Below are 19,995 nucleotides of genomic sequence, written 5' to 3' on the forward strand. Positions count from 1 at the left end.
TACAAAAGAACAAAATGCACTTATTTATGTCCTTATTTTGTTTTATTTTATTCACTAACCTACTTTGATTTGAAAAATGAATATGACTACGTGTATGAGTACTTCCAGTGAAGCCATTTTCGAAATAAGGCTTCATGTATACACATACCCCAATTTGAAAAATGGATATTAATGAAAATTAGGGTATAAGAAAGTGGCTTTCCTTGAAAAAATGATATCAAAAATTGTTGAAGCATGGAGTGTTGTTGCAAACAAATGATGGAGTGAAACCAATCTTCAATGTATCCTTTACTTTCTTGATTTCGCATAGCCATCATATCATGAAGTTCTTGAGCTTTTAAAATAGCTTGTTGATGCATAGTAAAAGAAACCTCATTTTCTTCCATAACTGCTACAATTTTTGCATTTGAAACATTCTGAATCTCATTGTAGGTTTTCTCTAATGACACATGTGAGATAGAATGGGTGGGAAGGGTGGGTAAATTTTCCAGCTCAACATTGTAAGCATGTTGTACTGGTTTATTATGGTGGGGGTGTGAAATTAGTTGAGCAGGAGCATTTTGATGATGTGGCTGATTGGGTTGTGTGAATGGGCAAGCAAGGTGTTGTGAAAGAGCTGGTGGAGAATATGGAGGATGTGCTTGTGCTACAAGATGAGGGAGAGTAGTCATGCCATCATAAGATGAACCATGCCCAACTTGTAAACAAGATAGGTGGTTATATTGAAATTGACATGGCTGCCCTAACACATTAGCATTCCATAATGGATTATGCAAGTATGACAATGAAGAAAGAGTGTTTTGAACCATACCTATAGGCCTTGTTGCAGCTTTCTTACCTCTTTGATATGCTACTTCCATCCTAGGTAACGAAGAGTGAATATCTATAAGATGCTCCTTTCGGTCATGAGAACAAAACATTTCATCACATTCTTCATTTTTATGAACCTGCAAAACATCCAATTTTTCATTTAGAGAGCTAATAAAATCAACTTTAAAATGTTCCAACAATACATTGATTTCAGCTCTTATGTCTCATGTTCTTGTAGCAGATTTGGAAAACAAAGAAAAAACATCTCTAGGATTCTTACCAGCCTTGGAGATTCCTCTTGAATACCTTATGCACAACTCACAAACATCATCATATGATAACTGAAAAACATCACCTTTTCCTATCAGATTTAAAAGTTCTAAAAATTCATCTTTGATTCCTTTAAGAAGGCGTGTTTTTAAGATCTCTTTTTCCAAATGCTTATATTTTGATTTTTGAAGGTTATAATGAAATCAATCTACATAATCCTCCAAACTTTCATCTTCCCCTTGTATCATATCGAAAATATCTTCATTGGCTTTGCAATAGTCTTGGTACTTTTTCAAGAATATGTTCTTCATGTCCTCCCATGATTGGATGCAATTCCCACCTAGGCTCATGAACCATCGGAGAGCTGCTCCTTTTAGAGTAAGAGGAAACACTTTCAATATTTGATCATTAGTACAATAATCATATCCTCTACAAAGTATTTCAAACTCAAACAAAAATGTATGTGGATCTTCATTTGCTAAACCATGAAAATTTGGTAAAGATGGGGGAATTATGTGCATTTGTGTTACTCCTCCTAGATCTTTGATAGGAAATTCAAAAGTAGAAACGTGAGCCATTTCTTACCATAGTTTAAGACGTTCTTCATGTGTTTCTTCGAGGCTCCTTCTTCAAGTGTTCCTGTCAATCGGTTAGTGAAATGGGTGGTGCTTACATCACCACTTGTGTGAGATCATGTGATTCATTTTTTTTTTAAATTCCTATCCTTTTTCCTAATCATTCACAAAAATTCAAACATCTATTTCTACCCTAGGTTTTTTAAGAGTCCTGCTGGAAAGCGGACGGTGGAGCAGGGCTTTTACATGCTCCGTACGCAGGTTCTTACCTTCCGTTTTTAAGATCCAACTCTTCCCTAGCAGGCACTCATCAGATTCACACTACTCTTTAGAAATGGCTACACTCTCCCCGACAACGGCGCCAAAATGTGGAGCGATAAAAAGGTGTCTTGTGAACTCCTAATTACCTCACATTAATTATCAACCCAGGGACGACTTTTTATTTCAAGAGTGTACTCTGTCTGAGGCGGCTATTTACTTAAGAGTAATGTTTTGCAATATAGTGCTTAAAACCCAAAAGTAAATGAATGCTTGAAACAAAATCTAATTGGAACAGCAAGAAACTGAAATGTTCTAAACTAAATCATTCATTCAAACAACCATCAATCGAGGATATAGTAGCAATAACTCATTCCTCTAGAAATTGATGAAGGAAAAGGAATTAGAGTATGGATCATGGTTCTGGGAGCATAATAGCGTCTGCTGTGTCTCACGACAGCCTTGATCCTCCTCTCACACCAAAGCAATAAATGCAAGAAAAAGGAAATGGCAAAAAGCAGCATGAAATGAAATGGACAGCAGTAAAATGAAACAGCAAGAAAGAAACTAAGTCTCGCGAGTTCAACACTCTCAATTCTTGGCATCAACTTATATACAAAGAAGGAGCAATCTTTTGTACAAGTAGACAGTTTAATCAAATGGAACAGCAAATCATCATCCGCATGTACATGATTTACATTAATATAGCAATCTGAAAGTTATTGAATGATGCAGCTATGTTTCTAAACAGAATGATGCTATTCTCGAATCCCACAAATATTCATACCAGCACTCTGTTACAGAAATGGCTGAATAATGATACAATTCGACCCCGTGTGAATTCATTTACATAGTGCAGAGCTCTTACATGGAGAAATCGTTCATTCATTGATCATAACAGAATCATAGCGTATCATATAAAGAATGTATCAGATTGCTTAAACAATAGAAATAAGAAAAACACACATAAATCACCGTATGATACAACAACGGCAAGTGTCCATTGGAGCCGGGCCCGTAGCTTCCAATGGCACCGCCGTAACTTACTTCAGATGCAGGGACGAATTGAACACCAAATCCTTTATATTGATTGCATTACAGAAGTATACAAAATCAGATCTCAGCTAGACTCCATGATCACCATTGGTTCTGAAACTTAGAATTATAAAAACAGTCGTTCTCCATCCCCGTCTCTGATCTTGGGTTTCATTTAAATAAAGAAGATCAGAGCATGGATAATTACAATCATGATTTCTCTTACAAATTTAGGTTGATTCTAACCCATTGATCAACAAGAACAAGGCGGATTTGGGTTTGCAGCTAAGATTTGGAGGGCGGCCGCAACAGCAAATCTCAGAAAATCGTGTTCAAAGAACCCTGTGTTTCTCCCTGTACAAGCCGAATTTGGGCAAACTGTTCCTTTAGAAGATAATTGGGCCCTTTCTGGACAAAACCCATGTTCCAGATTTTCCAAATTCGTCTTCATTTGCTCAGAATCTTAACCGCAAAACTGTCACTCCTTAAACCAGCGAATTTCTGAGTTGGCTGATTTAAAAATCAAATCTTCAATCTGGAAGTTACTTTGGAGGCTAAAAATGGCGAATGATGTTACAACCAACTTATTAGAACTATCATTGATAAATTAATGCATAATAATCAATTTATTAAAAATAAAAGAGAATAAATAACATTCATCCATGAGAGCATAAATTATTTATAAAATGGATTTAAATGATAAATTATAATAAATGTCATGATGAAGAATGGTGGAAATGGGTGGTGTTGTCGCGCGGATTGACACGACAACGCTCAGACCGGGGGCTGTCACTCTGATCCCCGATCCCTCCGTTTAAGCCTGTCTCCCGCGGCTAAGGGGGGTAGTCCCTGTGAGATGATGAGACCAACTGTCGACCAGTTGGTTGGGAGACACGAAACACGATTAAGATAAGCACTAAAATGATTTGATTAGTTAGCCGACCAGTGCCTTGAGAGATTGTTATTAAAATGATTACTTTTTAAATGATATAGAAAAATAAACCATGAACAGTAATCATCTATCATCAGCTAAATCACAATGCTCAAAAAATGATATCCAGCAACTGAAAGTTTTAAAAGATGAACGCTTTAAACCACCACGAATCATAACCATTAACCAGATATCAATTTCGCATCTCGGCTTGAAAATTTAATAATCCTGCAAACCATGAAAGGAAAAGATCACCCAAAGAAAAAATATGCCTAAAACCAAGAAACTGAAAACCCTAGTGAAAACTGCATAGAACAAAATTTAAAACCCTAATGAAAAAAATATTAAAACCCTAGATCAGCCTAATAATTTACAGATTTAGGCCCTTAGCAGCCAGATTTAGCAGTAAGCACAGAAATATTTTAAAGAAAAGAAATTTCAGATTGTCACTGTGAAAAAACTTCAGAAATCTTCTCATGCAGATCAGAAAAATAAAACCGAATGATAGACCCAGGATCAAATCCAGCTGGGCTCAACAAAAAACACTTGCGGGAGTTGGCTGGTTCAGCCGAGAACTTCCCCAAACGCCCACAAAATTCCTTCAGAAAATGTTATTCTGCACAGCTCAAAACAATCGTCAATAAAGAGGGCAAAAATGCTGCTAGATCTCAAACAGTAATGGAGATACCTGCCATTACTTCAGAAACCCTAACAACACCCAAACCCCAGCAAGTGAACAAGATACCTGTGCTCACAATACTCTATAAGAAGCTAATATTAATGGCTGAAAATAACATATGCAAAAAAATGAAATGATCTCACAGCATTCCAAGAGAGTAACACCAGCAAGATATGGACCCCAAAGTCTTCCTTTATTAACCAGAAACAGATTTACAAGAGAGCTTCTTCAGTCTTAGACTCACAGATCGAATGAATTGAAAATGACTCCTAGCACCCTATTTAAAGGAAATGCTCCAACGGCTAGTTCGATTGATCCATGTAGAAATGATCTCGACCGTTGATGAAGATCAAGACATCTCTTGATCTCATCCGTCGATTTATTCAATTAATTTTTTATTATTATTTTTTAAATTTAAAATTTCTTATTATTTATTATTTTATTATTATTTTTTAAATTCTTAAATTTTTAAATTTTTTATTATTTTTTATTTATTTCATTTTTAAAATTTTTTAAATTTTTTATTATTTTTTTATTAAATTTTTAAATTTATTATTATTTTTTATTTATTTCGTTTTTAAAATTTTTAATTTTTTATTATTTTTTATTAAACTTTTAAATTTTTTTTATTATTTATTATTTTATTTTATTTTTTAAATTTTTTAAATTTTTTATTATTTATTATTTTTTTCATTTTTTAAAATTTTAAATTTTTTTTATTATTTTTTTAAATTTTTTTATTATTTATTTTATTTTTTTAAATTTTTTAAAATTTTTTATTTTTTAAATCTTTTTTAAATTTCTTAATTTTTATTTATTTTATTATTTTATTTCTTTTTTTAAATGGATCATCGAACTAAGCCTTTGGAAACATCACCTAGGACCTAGGACTTAGGACTCACGAGGGGATTTAAAACATTTTCAACCCTCAAGACACATTTCATGATGACTTTTTACAATTTACATCTCAAGGGGACAAACCCACTTAATACAGACCCTCATAAATCACCCAGTTTTGCGACACAACTATAATCTAGCAGATTAACACACTAGGATTCTCCTAAAGTTCTAATGACAAAATCAATCCCGGCTTTGGGGTCAGGTTTGAAGGAAAACTCTGCCGATCCGTGGATCGGTGAGACAAAAAACCTTCCGGGACGTAGATTATCATCAGAAAGTTAGGTCCACCTAGGCAAATTACATACATGACTCATGTCTGCTAAGATTATTTACAATTAATACATGCAGACTGGGTTTATAATAAAAAAGATCAAGCTGCTGATGATGGCAGGATGGCACGGACATGCTGATCAGGTGCTGCTTCTTTCTGTCAAGAAAAATGGGGTGCACTGCATGGGTAGTTGACCAGAAGAGGTCAACATCTGGCTCTACTTGGGGACACGTTGCTGCTTGCAGGAATGTGAGAATCCAGAATCTGCACCCATACAACACACAACAAAATATAAGTAGCGTCCATCCAAAACTCATCATATACATTAAGCACAAGAAAGATAAAAGCTCTTCATTTATTAACTATCTAAAGCAGAAACGAAAATGCGGAAAAAACAAGGAGTAGGGTTAGAAATACGATACAAAGGATGCCCTACGGCATCAAATGTGTTCAATATAGTGCATACTGAGCATTTGCCTGCTTTCAGGCAAATCTGTCGGCTGCTTGTCGGATGTACCATGTCCAATTCTGCATAAGGTAGGACTTTTTCCTATCCGAAAATCAAGCTGCTCATGGCCGTCTGATGTATCATATCTTCGTCTTATCTTCTTTCTCTTGCGCTTTTTCTTTCTGGCTGGTTGAATTATTGATGACCTGGTACTTTTTGTTTCAAAGCTATCAGATGAAGTATGTAAGATATGCGTGCTGAGTCCGTTTGTGTCTTGCATCTGATTTTTATCGTTTTTAAGCTTATCTGGATCACCTTCAATCATCCACCTAATGACCTCCTCATAGTAAGATGGAACTTGTTGCGGCAAATGAGAAGGCTCCTGGTTTCTCTTATCATCTGACCATTGTTGAATCTTTTGAACTTGTATTCTAATGGCATCCATCTGACTAGAGCATTCATCCCTTATAATGTTGATTTGCATGGTATGGTGTTCTTGCATGTGTTTTATTACTTTATCATTCTTTTCCTCTATGTCCATCAAGCAATGTTGCATGAAATTTATTTCTTCTTTATGATTCGCTTGCATGTCAGCCAACTGATTGTTATGATTAAATGTCATAGAGTCAATTTCCCTATCATGATCAGCTTTCATGGTCACCATATTTTCCTCTAAGACTGACATCTTGCTTTGCATGCTTCTAATTTCTGTTTCATATTTAATTTTCATGGCCTCAATTTCCTTAGCATGCTGATTTTGCGTTGCCTCCATCTCTCTATTACGTTTCTCCAGGTGAGTGCATAAAGTCTTCACATCATTGACATAATTAGTTTGATTGATTTCCATATTTCTTACCAGCATCATTAGATCTCGTATAATTTGCTTTTGCTCTTCTTTTTCATTGTCATTTGTCCCTGATTTTTCACTATCATGAACTTGATCTGCAATATTTTCGGTGGATGACACATTTTGACATGAAGAATCGTCCTGGGATCTTGCAGCTGGACCTCCTATCAAATTACTTACATTCTGTTGCACAATTTTGGAGGAAGAAGGTAAGCTGTTTGGATAACCATATCTATCTTCAAAAGCATTGATAATATCAGCCAAAGAAGAGAAAGAATCCTTAGGAAAATTGTTAAACCAATTCAAAGCATCATCTTCTAAAGAAAGGACAAATAGACGCATTTTGATATCACCATGATGAAACTGAGGGGGTCTGCAATATATGATCATGAAGCGAATAAACAAGTCAATATGCCTTTTAGCAGCGATTGGATCACCATCTGAAAAAATAGGCAATTCGGGAAGGGCCTCCTCCGGAAAATCATGGAGACGGTGAGTAAAACGACATGGTTTAAATGAATAATCCATGATGAACAATAAGGGATGATAGAACTAGATCTTTGCTCAAGAAAATCAAAAGATGAAAGAAGTGGAGTCGCCACTTGAACAACAAATCTGATTCTAAGATCCGAGAAGCAATCAACAAACAGATATGCGGTAGGCTTCTTGTCTGGGAAAAATAAGATAGTGGAGTCTCCACCCAAACAAAAAACAGACCGAAGAGATGCTACTGATATGGTGAAAAATAAAGCAATAAAAGATCCAAATGATAACCCAAAAGGTTGAATTTGCCAGTTCAAAATGAGAGATGAGAAAGATGATAAGGTGAATGTCGATGAAACTCCAGGAACAGAAAAACTCTGTCCCCGGCAACGACACCAAAAAATGTTGGCGTTGCCGGCTCAAATGAATGATAAAAAGATGAACGATGAATGATGAAAAGTCGTTGAAACACCAAGGACAGAAAAACTCTATCCCCGGCAACGGCGCCAAAAAATGTTGGCGTTGCCGGCTCAAACGAATGATAGAAAGATGAACGATGAATGATGAAAAGTCGTTGAAATGCCGAGAAAACAAAGTCCCCGGCAACGGCGCCAAAAAATGTTGTCGCGCGGATTGACACGACAACGCTCAGACCGGGGGCTGTCACTCTGATCCCCGATCCCTCCGTTTAAGCCTGTCTCCCGCGGCTAAGGGGGGTAGTCCCTGTGAGATGATGAGACCAACTGTCGACCAGTTGGTTGGGAGACACGAAACACGATTAAGATAAGCACTAAAATGATTTGATTAGTTAGCCGACCAGTGCCTTGAGAGATTGTTATTAAAATGATTACTTTTTAAATGATATAGAAAAATAAACCATGAACAGTAATCATCTATCATCAGCTAAATCACAATGCTCAAAAAACGATATCCAGCAACTGAAAGTTTTAAAAGATGAACGCTTTAAACCACCACGAATCATAACCATTAACCAGATATCAATTTCGCATCTCGGCTTGAAAATTTAATAATCCTGCAAACCATGAAAGGAAAAGATCACCCAAAGAAAAAATATGCCTAAAACCAAGAAACTGAAAACCCTAGTGAAAACTGCATAGAACAAAATTTAAAACCCTAATGAAAAAAATATTAAAACCCTAGATCAGCCTAATAATTTACAGATTTAGGCCCTTAGCAGCCAGATTTAGCAGTAAGCACAGAAATATTTTAAAGAAAAGAAATTTCAGATTGTCACTGTGAAAAAACTTCAGAAATCTTCTCATGCAGATCAGAAAAATAAAACCGAATGATAGACCCAGGATCAAATCCAGCTGGGCTCAACAAAAAACACTTGCGGGAGTTGGCTGGTTCAGCCGAGAACTTCCCCAAACGCCCACAAAATTCCTTCAGAAAATGTTATTCTGCACAGCTCAAAACAATCATCAATAAAGAGGGCAAAAATGCTGCTAGATCTCAAACAGTAATGGAGATACCTGCCATTACTTCAGAAACCCTAACAGCACCCAAACCCCAGCAAGTGAACAAGATACCTGTGCTCACAATACTCTATAAGAAGCTAATATTAATGACTGAAAATAACATATGCAAAAAAATGAAATGATCTCACAGCATTCCAAGAGAGTAACACCAGCAAGATATGGACCCCAAAGTCTTCCTTTATTAACCAGAAACAGATTTACAAGAGAACTTCTTCAGTCTTAGACTCACAGATCGAATGAATTGAAAATTACTCCTAGCACCCTATTTAAAGGAAATGCTCCAACGGCTAGTTCGATTGATCCATATAGAAATGATCTCGACCGTTGATGAAGATCAAGACATCTCTTGATCTCATCCGTCGATTTATTCAATTAATTTTTTATTATTATTTTTTAAATTTAAAATTTCTTATTATTTATTATTTTATTATTATTTTTTAAATTCTTAAATTTTTAAATTTTTTATTATTTTTTATTTATTTCATTTTTAAAATTTTAAAATTTTTTAAATTTTTTATTATTTTTTTATTAAATTTTTAAATTTATTATTATTTTTTATTTATTTCGTTTTTAAAATTTTAAAATTTTTTAATTTTTTATTATTTTTTATTAAACTTTTAAATTTTTTTTATTATTTAGTATTTTATTATATTTTTAAAATTTTTAAAATTTTTTATTATTTATTATTTTTTTCATTTTTTAATTTTTTATTATTTTTTATTAATTTTTTAAATTTTTTTATTATTTATTTTATTTTTTTAAATTTTTTAAAAAAATTTTATTTTTTAAATCTTTTTTAAATTTCTTAATTTTTATTTATTTTATTATTTTATTTCATTTTTTAAATGGATCATCGAACTAAGCCTTTGGAAACATCACCTAGGACCTAGGACTTAGGACTCACGAGGGGATTTAAAACATTTTCAACCCTCAAGACACATTTCATGATGACTTTTTACAATTTACATCTCAAGGGGACAAACCCACTTAATACAGACCCTCATAAATCATCCAGTTCTGCGACACAACTATAATCTAGCAGATTAACACACTAGGATTCTCCTAAAGTTCTAATGACAAAATCAATCCCGGCTTTGGGGTCAGGTTTGAAGGAAAACTCTGCCGATCCGTGGATCGGTGAGACAAAAAACCTTCCGGGACGTAGATTATCATCAGAAAGTTAGGTCCACCTAGGCAAATTACATACATGACTCATGTCTGCTAAGATTATTTACAATTAATACATGCAGACTGGGTTTATAATCAAAAAGATCAAGCTGCTGATGATGGCAGGATGGCACGGACATGCTGATCAGGTGCTGCTTCTTTCTGTCAAGAAAAACGGGGTGCACTGCATGGGTAGTTGACCAGAAGAGGTCAACAGGTGGAATAAACCTTCACAAGTGAGAATAATCATGGCATATTAACGACCCCACAATGGTTATCTCTATAATTTGTTTCGTTCCTGTTTAAATCTGGATTGGTGGTATTAGAGCGGTCTGCTCTTTTTCTCTATTTTTCTTTGCATGTCCCCAACGAGGTTGGGATATAAGGAGTTAGGGCTTGAACTGGTCGAACCTTTCCAAGACTATCCTTGCAAATCTCGATGGCCTCCCATGGTGGATGAAAAGAAAGATGAGGGGGCAGGAGATCCTATCAAAATCTTTCTCAAAGAAGCCCTCGAGTGGTAAAGGAACCCGATGATGGATAGCTTTGTGAAGATCCTTCAGCGTCTACCCAAAGGTGACACATCAGCTTCCAATAGCTACTCTGGAAATGCCACACCGTTTAAGGTACAAGTTAATTTTGAAATCCCCATCTTCGAGGGTCAAATAGACGCAGATGCCATAGATAAATGGTTAAATATGCTAGACGGGTATTTTTCTGTTCATGAATTTTCGAGTCGAGAAAAGATTGTTTTCGCTCTTCTCAAAGTAGCTCCCCATTTCAAGGACTAGTGGAAAACCTACTGCGAGTAGAAGAATGAAAGTAAAATCTCACTATTTTCAGCCGCACCCACTTGGGATTCATTCCGGGATGCCGTTAAGGAGCAGCACTACCATGTCCAAAGCTATGAGGACAAATACATCAAATGGACGACACTGCAGCAGGGAAGGGACCAAGATGTGCCGGAGTTCACAAACATTTTTCATACCCTTCACACACAGTTGGGTATCAAGGACTGTGAGTTGCATTTGGTACTCAAATACCACGGCTTCCTACACAGATATATCCAGGAAGAGATGGAGTTCTTGAACATCTCCTCGCTTGGCACGACGTATCGATACGCTATCAAAATCGAGCAAAAGTTCAAACAGAAGAAGCGAGACTTTGGATCTGCAAATCTGAAGACCAAAGGACAAAGCTAAGGTGGGGTGACCCAAGACAACCCGTCGAAGCCAAAAGAAAAGAACAAAACCACGAAGTCGAAGAAGGACACAGGAAAGTTGTGTGAGTTCCACAAGAGTCCCACTCATAACACAAGTGAGTGTCGGACCAAGCAGTCGTTGGTGGACGAGTTGAAGGCTTCAGAATCAGATGCATGTTCCAACCCTCAGTCAGAACCTGACAAGGGGAATGGCAAAGGGAAGCAGATCATTGATGCGGAGCCCAACGTCACTGTTGCTGCCTCCAAGATCCAGAAGAATGAGCTCGAAGATCGAGAGGAGGGGGAACGCCTTTTCCACTCACAGATGTGGGTGAAGGGTTTTCCGCTGCAATTCATTATCACAATGGCAGCCAAAAGAACCTCATTTCAGCAGAGGTCATGAAGTGGTCGGGCCTATTGACTACACCACACCTGCAGCCGTACAATATCAGGTGGCTTCATGAAGGAAAAGATCTCAAAGTTCGCCAGTAGTTCCGCCTTCCCTATAACATCAAGCCCTTCACAGACGAGGTATTTTGTGATGTTACACCTCTGGATGTTTGTGATGTATTATTAGGCTAGCCATACTTGTGGAGGTGACAGGCTGTGTATGAGTCAAGGCCTCGCGATGTCATTATTTCTTTGAATAATTCATTATATAGGATACCAGAGGTAGCCCCACCTACCGCCACTTCTTTGATCGCTGCTAAGAAAGGCAGCAAGCTCATCTCGCAGACTAGGAAATTTATTTTCTGTTTGGTTCACTCCCAAAGTAAGGGCAAGGTCGTTGCCACATCCATGACCCCCACGAAGGGTTCCTCCATGCAGCAGAAACAATAGAGGGATACAGTCATGATAAAACATAGGAACAACTTCTCCTCACACACAGGGATACCACACAAGCTTCAGGTGGGCACCAAAGTCTGGTTGCATCTGCAGAAAGAACGCCTTACAAGAGCCCATCAGAAGCTCCAACCACGTCGACATGGTCCTTACACCATTACTAAGGCTATGGGAAATAATGCTTTGGAGCATAACATTCCTCCATTCCTTCGCCTGCACTAAGTGTTCCATGTGTACTGTCGTCGACCATGCTTCCCACCATTATTGGACACATCAGAGATTGCCGAAGAGCTCGCCAGGGACCAAGTTCAGCGGCAACTTCCTCATCTTATGGAGGAACTCAATGCAACAGGGACCATTGCTTCCTGGGGGGGAGGAATGATCCAGGTGGATGTTGGTGCCACCCACCTATCCCACTTGGCCCCCACAACTGTTTCTTTCAGTTTTTCAGTTTCTATAATTGTAGCACAATTTACTATTTTTAGCAGCTTTTCGGGTCCTGAACTTCCAAAGCCGTTTTGAGGCCCTAAACAACGTTTTTTGGGAAATCTGGGAGCAACATGGGTCTATGGACTGATGTTTCTCTTCCCAAAGTTGTAGTGCTCGGATAGATCTTTCTAACGAGCTATTGTATGTGTCAAACTAAGATTGGGTGCCAAAGTTACGACCCCGGGAAGTTGATGTACCAACTTACCAAAAATGGGGCCCATAATTTGGTGTTTCATCTTATAAGGTTAGGTTTTAGGATGTTAAGGGTTTTACATTGTTTCTCAACAATAAGTAGGCCTTCGAGCCTCATTGAAACATAGTTCAGAGGCATGTACCCACCACATCTATTCTCAGAGATAAGCTACCATCACCCTAGCTGGTTTCTTTCCATTTCTGTTTGTAAGCATATTTCAGTATTTTACAGTAATGAAATGAAGTATTATTTCTGCTGCATATCTGTATTTATGGTTATCTCTTTAATTTTTTGCGTTCCTATTTAAATCTGGATCACACGACATCTAATATTACTATCTTGTATTTTCATTCTTAATGAAATTTTCATTTGGGTAAATTCCTCTATGTAAACCTTATATCCATTGATGCTTCATTGGGGTTTGACTAATGTTGTTTTTAGTAGATGCTCTTGTTGACGGCCTAATACACATGCCCAAAAAACGTAACTTATTTCAGAATCAAAATATTTTAGAACAATATGAAAATATTCTTAACCATGGATATTCACCCCCACTTTACCATGGATATTATTAGCTTGTAAATAGACTTTATTACAATACCATGGGCCAATACCATGGGTTATCATTACGACATGCCCAAAAAACATAACTTTTTCCAAAATCAAAATATTTTATAAAAATATGACAAGATTCTTAATCATGGATATTCACCCCTACTTTTTCATTGATATGATGAACTTGTGAATAGGCTTCGTTATAATAGCATGGGCTAATACTATGGATTATCAATACCACATGTGAAAAAATCAAAACTTATTTCACAATCAAAATATTTTTCAAGAATATGACAAGAACCATAGATATTCACCCCCACTTACCATGGATATTATGAACTAGTAAATAGGATTTGTTACAATACCATGGCTTATCAATACCACATGCCCAAAAATCATAATTTATTTCACAATAAAAATATTTTATTTTAATTTAATTTTATAAAATTTTTTAATTAAAGCTAAAAGGAAACATGTTATAATTACTTTTGAGATATATTTAAATCCTCTATTCTCAGGACTACTAAAAATATTCTCATAGGAATTAAATTAAGGTTTTAATGAAATTGAAAATGAGAATACTTTCATATTTAAAGATGTGGAATTTATATAATAGAAATAATTTTGATCTGATTATCGCCAAAAACATGTCTCAAAAACTTGATATGGGTCACAGAAGCCTTAATCCAATAATATAAATAATATTAGTAAGAACCAACATAGATCCATCTTAAGTAAGGATCCAAGTGATGAAAACAAGCAAAGTGAAGGGGTGAGAGTGGGGTCGAGAGGGAGGTAGATAGTGACAAAGTAGGCAAAGAGAGAGAGAGAGAGAGAGAGAGAGAGACTTGGAGGGGGAGAGAGAGGGAGAAAAGAACAAAGGGGAGAAAGGAGAAGAGGGAAGAGAAAGAGAGAGAGAGACATTGAGATGGAGTGGAGAGGGAGGGAGATAGTGATAGAGTTGGAGAGAGAGAGAGAGAGTGATGGGGGGAGACACAAAGGGAGGTTGGAGAGAAAGGGAGAGATAGGACTCAAGAGAGAGAAGGAGATAGAGATGGAGTTGTGGGGGTCGAGAGAGGGAAGGAAGAAGAAAGACATAGAGGGAGAAAGGTGGAGAGAGAGAGAGGGAGAGAGGAGAGTGAAAGGGCAGAGAGAGAGAAGGAGAGAAGGGCAAGAGAGAGGCAGAGAGGAAGAGGGAGGGAGGGGGACATATAGATATGGAAAGAGTGTATGTTTGGTGGTGAGATAGAGAGAGCGAATAAAAAAGAGAAACATAGATATTATATAGTTTTACCATAAGTAAGTCTAACTTCTAGCTTTGTCATGTTGCTATTGCCTACATGTCATAAAGCATAACATGTGGCTTAATATGTAAGGACATAATTGGATTTTGGAGGAGATCCAATACTAAGTTTCCTTGCAAACACATCTACCTATTATGTGGATATAACCACCTCATGCACAATTGTTTCCTTGCAAACACATCTACCTATTATGTGGATATAACCACCTATACATAGAAAATACTCATTGATCCAAGGTGTATCACTTCTAAGACTTTAATTCTAGGTGCCATAGTGGTTTATTATTGTTGGTTATGCTAACAAATCTCAAGCATTTTTCATGCTGACATGCAAATCTTTTGAAAAAAATCATTTGTTCTAAGAAAGAGAAAGGAAGAAAACTAAAATAATATTTGACTGTAGCATAAATATGTTCTTTTTGTCGGGAAAAGTGTGTATTCAGAATGATCCTATCCCACTGGGTTGTGACAAAGACCTCAGAAACAAACAGGGAAAACTACTCTTGTATTCTCCTTTATGAACTATAAACGAAGAGGAATAGGATGAACCAACCTGTGTCTTGTGTTAGTCCTTTGATCCAATCTCTCTTCTCTTTGATAGCTTCCAGCTATCTGCTCCCTTACTTGCCCAGCATCACCAAGTTCCTGCAAGATCACAGAAGAAGGAAACTACACAAAGACATAGATTTATGTCCATAAAAAGCTTATGATCAGATTTAAGCTAAACATACAAATATAACAAACATCAGTGATATACAAGCATGTAGGAGAAACTCAAATAGTTTTATTGATAAAACAAGAAGATCCAGGAGGAGTTACAAGCGATGATTCCTGATCCACCATCAACCTCCCAGCATAGAATCCCCTCTTCACCTCCAACAAAGCATAAATCACCCAATACTCTAATATCTATCTCAAAACCAACAACAATTCTCTGCAATGTACAAAATTCCAGCCTCTGGATCTCTTGGTGAGGGATCCATATATAGATGTATGCAAAGAGGATGAGTCAGCTCATGAATTGATTAGTGGCTTCTCTCTGTCAGTTCTTGCTTCCACTTGGAGACTGAGAGCCTCTTACTCATCACTGGTCGAATTTCGTGAGGCAAGTGTCATTGGAGAAGATTCTGGAAGCTTCCATTGTCTCTCCGCCTCGTGGAATGACTCTGCCACTTGTCATTTCCCGCTCAACGCACCCTGGTAGTGCATTCAAGTGCGTTGCAACACACCTAGCCAGTGTATTTGGGTGCTTTGCAACGCAGCTAGCTAGTGGAGCATCTGAAATGATCCTGATTTGACTAGTCTTGAGCAGTTTCTGGTGGAGAACTTCTGGGAGAAGCTGTAATTTATTGACCTTGTTTCTTTAGGACCTGTAACAACACTTTTAGGGACTTAGGATCCCTTGGTTTATGGACATTTCATGCTTATAGCTGTAAGGCACAAAAATGTCTATAACAATTGCCCCTTAAAGTATGAGGTCGTTTATCGGGTGAAATGCTTTATTAGGAGGATCCGAAGTTCTTCTAATGCTGGGGAGGAGACCTGTAATAAGATACAATACAATACATTATCTTCATACTATTTTCATGATCTAGCTGAGGCGGGCATTCCCATGCTCAGTTTTATAAATTCATTTTCATGTACATAAGACAGACAATCGTCTGATGGTAGACTGATGATTCTGATGAAGTCATCATCCTTTTGGTAGGATGATTATCTGTGCTGCAATGCTGTACATTTCAATGTATTTATTTTTCCTGAATATATATCGCAGCCCGGATGGATGAAACTAGATCCGGGGTCTTCAATCGCGTCCGATCTTCACTCGAAGTACAAGTCAATCCATGTGAGAAATGTTTTGAAGTCGAACATGGAAAGACATCGCTTGATTACCAGTCAATGATGTAAACTGTTAACAAGCGCGAGAGGAATCACCGATAATGATAATGACCCTCAAGGTACTGCAGTACAATTCACGTGGTGTGAATAAAGGACTTGGCGTCAAACACCACGCAAAATCTTTCGGTCGAAGGTCATTGATGTATACCTGTCGCTGGAAGTGAGAAACTTGCCATTGAGGCATGCAAGCTTCAAAGTACTGAATGGGGTGTTCCTAGATCAGCTTCTTGGATAATGAGCTGATGTCGACAAGAAGCGATCCGTCAAAGGAGGGCCTTAATGAATCCCACATCAATGACACGGAATGGAGCAAATTATTTTGATGGAGGTGAAAACGATCTGGTGATATATGGTTCAGGGTGGCGGTCATGAAAGAATGAAGTATAATGTATGGTAGTGGATGGGACACGGGTGACTTCTCTGGATGACTTCTCTTGAACATGTCGGCGACACTTATGTGATGGATCGGTAGCATTTACCCCAAATGTGGATGGTATGGGGTGACCATGGTGATGTGACTGGTGAATGAAACAACCCAACCCGACTCTGGCACAGAGTGGAAGTGTCATGTTCAAGAGCGACTTGCTACCAATAAAGTTTCTTTGAGTTTTCTTCCCAATTTTTCCCCAGTCATTGCTGACCAGTACCTCTTTATTTTTGTCAATCTTGAGGAGGATAACATATGCTTGTTCTATAATTTTCCCTTCAGGCAAACCCATCGCTATGTTTTAACGAGCCTAGCGATAGTGAAACTCGTTCTCGCCTAAAGACAAGTTTGTTGCTATCAATCTTTTTAACGAGTCTAACGACAAAGATAACTCGGTCCTTTTCATTTTTAAAGAGTGTGAAAAGGTACGTAAAGGTAACTCCGGAATTCCTTTTTAGTCATCTAATCCCTTAAGTCCGAAAAATTATAAAACAATACAGAAGCGATGAGTTTTCGATAGTTTTAACGAGCCGAACAAAACAAGTGCTCGATCTTTTTGTACAATAATCCCTCAGGTCCAAAAAGATTAAAATCTAGAGGAGGGATAACACTTCCTGTCGCTTTAACGAGTTGGAAGGCCAAAACTCGGCAATCTTTTCATATTTTACGAGTCAGATGAAAAGAGCTTAAAGAAGACTCGTCTTTTGAGGAACGAGTGACAAAATGGGTAGCACCTGATTCCAGGTAAGGTTTGGAATTTTCCAATCACGGCAGTGTCACAAGGATGGCTAGTGAAATCACTCTTCGCAGCTGTTCCTCAAAATGGTTAAAAAATCAAATGGAGGTGAATGATCGGCCAATGAAAAAGTGGAGGTGACAGTGCAAACACGACCAAGGCTTTAATGACTGAAAATGCTTCATTCACGGTGGTTATTTACCGGAGGATAGTTCATTTTTTAACGAGCTTAAACGTGGGTGGAAACATTTGCTCGGTCTTATGTTTATTTTTTAACGAGCTTGAACTATGTGCTAAAACTGCTCGATTAAGTGGTCTTGTTTTTTATTTTTACCATAGATAGCTTTGTCCTTCGAAAGATAGTACTGTGTTTTTCAACTGCTTCATCAAACTAGTTAGAAATGAACAATATTTGCTTTGAAAACGAGATTAAAACACTAATACTTTACTTCGAACTACGTAAAAGTAATTAAAAAGTGTTTTTTACCTCTCATTTCACCATTTCATTTGAACTTGGTTTGTTGGAGCTTTGGAGGTGTTTTCCCCCTCGATTTTCATCAGCTGATTTCGGGAGATTTTGTGGACAATTCTCGGCGCCGTCTGGACCAGGTAGGAGCTAAACCTGAGCTCTTTCATTTCATGGTTTCCTTTTTGCATTCTGTGCTTTATTCCCTACTTTTCTGAGCCCCTGGGGTTTGATGGGCTCGTTCTGCCATCAACGCACCCTGAGCACATCGAAACCTGTGCTGAATGTTGGCCTGTATGAAGGCAGTTTGACCTTCAACGCACCTGTAACACTACTGCAGGTGCGTTGGGCGCTAAAAGAGGATTTGTTGCACAGTTTTTGGTGGAATTTTTGCCTGTTTCTCATCAAAATCAGGATCTAATCTCCTCTCTTGTTTGTTTTTGCAGAGATATTGGAGCAAAATGACCCTTACATGGCGAGAACGAGAACATGAAGAAGAGGACCTGATTGCCCTACATGATCCTGTTACAGTGAACGCGCTGCGGAACTGTGGCTTGCTGAAGTTCTTCCGCATCTCTAGCTTGAGACAGCAGATTAACTTATTGAAGTATTTTCTTGACTCCTGGGATCCTATCAACCAGGTTTTCCAGATTAGGGGCAAATCTATCCCTTTGACTGCAGTAGACATCTATTTCTTGACTGGCTTGTCGAGGCGGGGTGCCCCCATCTCTTTGTCAGGTTCGGCCTGAGGAGGCGATTCTGTGAGAGATTATGTCCACCAGTATTGCAGGGAAGGATATCAGCCGAGTAAAGACGGCAAGATCATCATCCGTGATGTCACTGATAGGTCCCTTAGGACTATCCTATTTACTTTTGGTAGGATGGCCGGTAGCACGTCTCTTCATGTAGCCAACAAATCCTATATGCATCATGCCTTGGAATGCCTCCAACCGAAGGTGTTCAACTGGTGTGACGCAGTACTTCTTGTAATGAAAGAACAGTTGACCAAGATAAAGAACAGGAAGTTGAAGAACTTTGGGTTCGGTTCTATTTTGACCGCCTTTGCCTTGGAGAAGATACCACTGATGCAGCCGCAGTACATTGCACTCGATTTACCTTCTCCTACTGAACCACGCATGCAGAGATGGGTTGACCATATGTCTAGGCATGCTGGTCAATCTCAGATTTCATTTTCTGATACCTTCTTCAGGTGGTTTGATCGTCAGGAGATGGTCTATTCCGAGTATCCATATGCTGGCATGGACTTCCGGGGTGATCCATATTTGGTACTGCCGGATGGTGAGCAATGGGGTGCTATTGGTAAAATCTTTGACCATATTACTGTTTACTGTTTTTTTTATAATGTCCTTGTGCTTTGTTCTATCAAGAGTCTAATTCAAACTCATGTGTACATGCAGATGTTGGTCCTGTTCGTCCAGTATTTCGCCTGAGAGTACCAGCTGTTGCCCCAGCAAGAGAGGCCGCCGGAAGGGTTATTCTTTGCGACCTCGATGTGGCCGAGACTCTTACAACTATGCAGGAGCAGGTTGAGAGCCTTACTCTCGATATTCCAGATGTGAGGATCGACGGGCTACCTTTGTAGTTACAACGGCATACTACTGGTGTGCCCAGACGATGGACTCGTCTCTTACGCATGATCGCACAGGCTGTGACTTGCTATCACGAGCATCACTAGACTAGGGTGCCCCC

Source organism: Pinus tabuliformis, chromosome 3_1, assembly GCF_031772625.1.
Source record: "Pinus tabuliformis cultivar Carrire ecotype Pingquan chromosome 3_1, CPIR1, whole genome shotgun sequence".
Classification (NCBI taxonomy): Eukaryota; Viridiplantae; Streptophyta; class Pinopsida; order Pinales; family Pinaceae; genus Pinus; species Pinus tabuliformis.